The following is a 394-nucleotide window of genomic DNA, read 5'->3' as shown; positions in this document are numbered from 1 at the left end:
ACCCCCACCTGCACCCCAGGCCCTCGGCTCTGTGGACTTTGCTGGTGTCCACGAAGACTGGCTGGGGTTATAGGGGCCCCAACTCTCTGAGAAAAATAACTCAAAGCCTATGAGGTTCTAGCTGGCGGTCTCAAGTGTTCTCTAGCCCCATAAATGACACATTTTCATTAATACCACTATTATTAAGATCTCTTTGCAGTTGGCTGTTTGTCATTCTGAATTTGTCTCCTTGTCTCATTTTAACTCGAGAAGATACTGTATGATTTTTAAAAACCTGTTTGGCACCGAGTAAAGTTGTAAACGCAGCTTAAATGTATTATTCGGTCATCTTGAAACTGAACAGCAATCCGAGGACTTCCAGAATCTTCTGTAATATCTAATAAATTTCAGTAAG

Source organism: Pteropus vampyrus, unplaced genomic scaffold, assembly GCF_000151845.1.
Source record: "Pteropus vampyrus isolate Shadow unplaced genomic scaffold, Pvam_2.0 Scaffold71, whole genome shotgun sequence".
Lineage (NCBI taxonomy): Eukaryota > Metazoa > Chordata > Mammalia > Chiroptera > Pteropodidae > Pteropus > Pteropus vampyrus.
Note: the sequence above shows the minus strand (reverse complement) of the source record.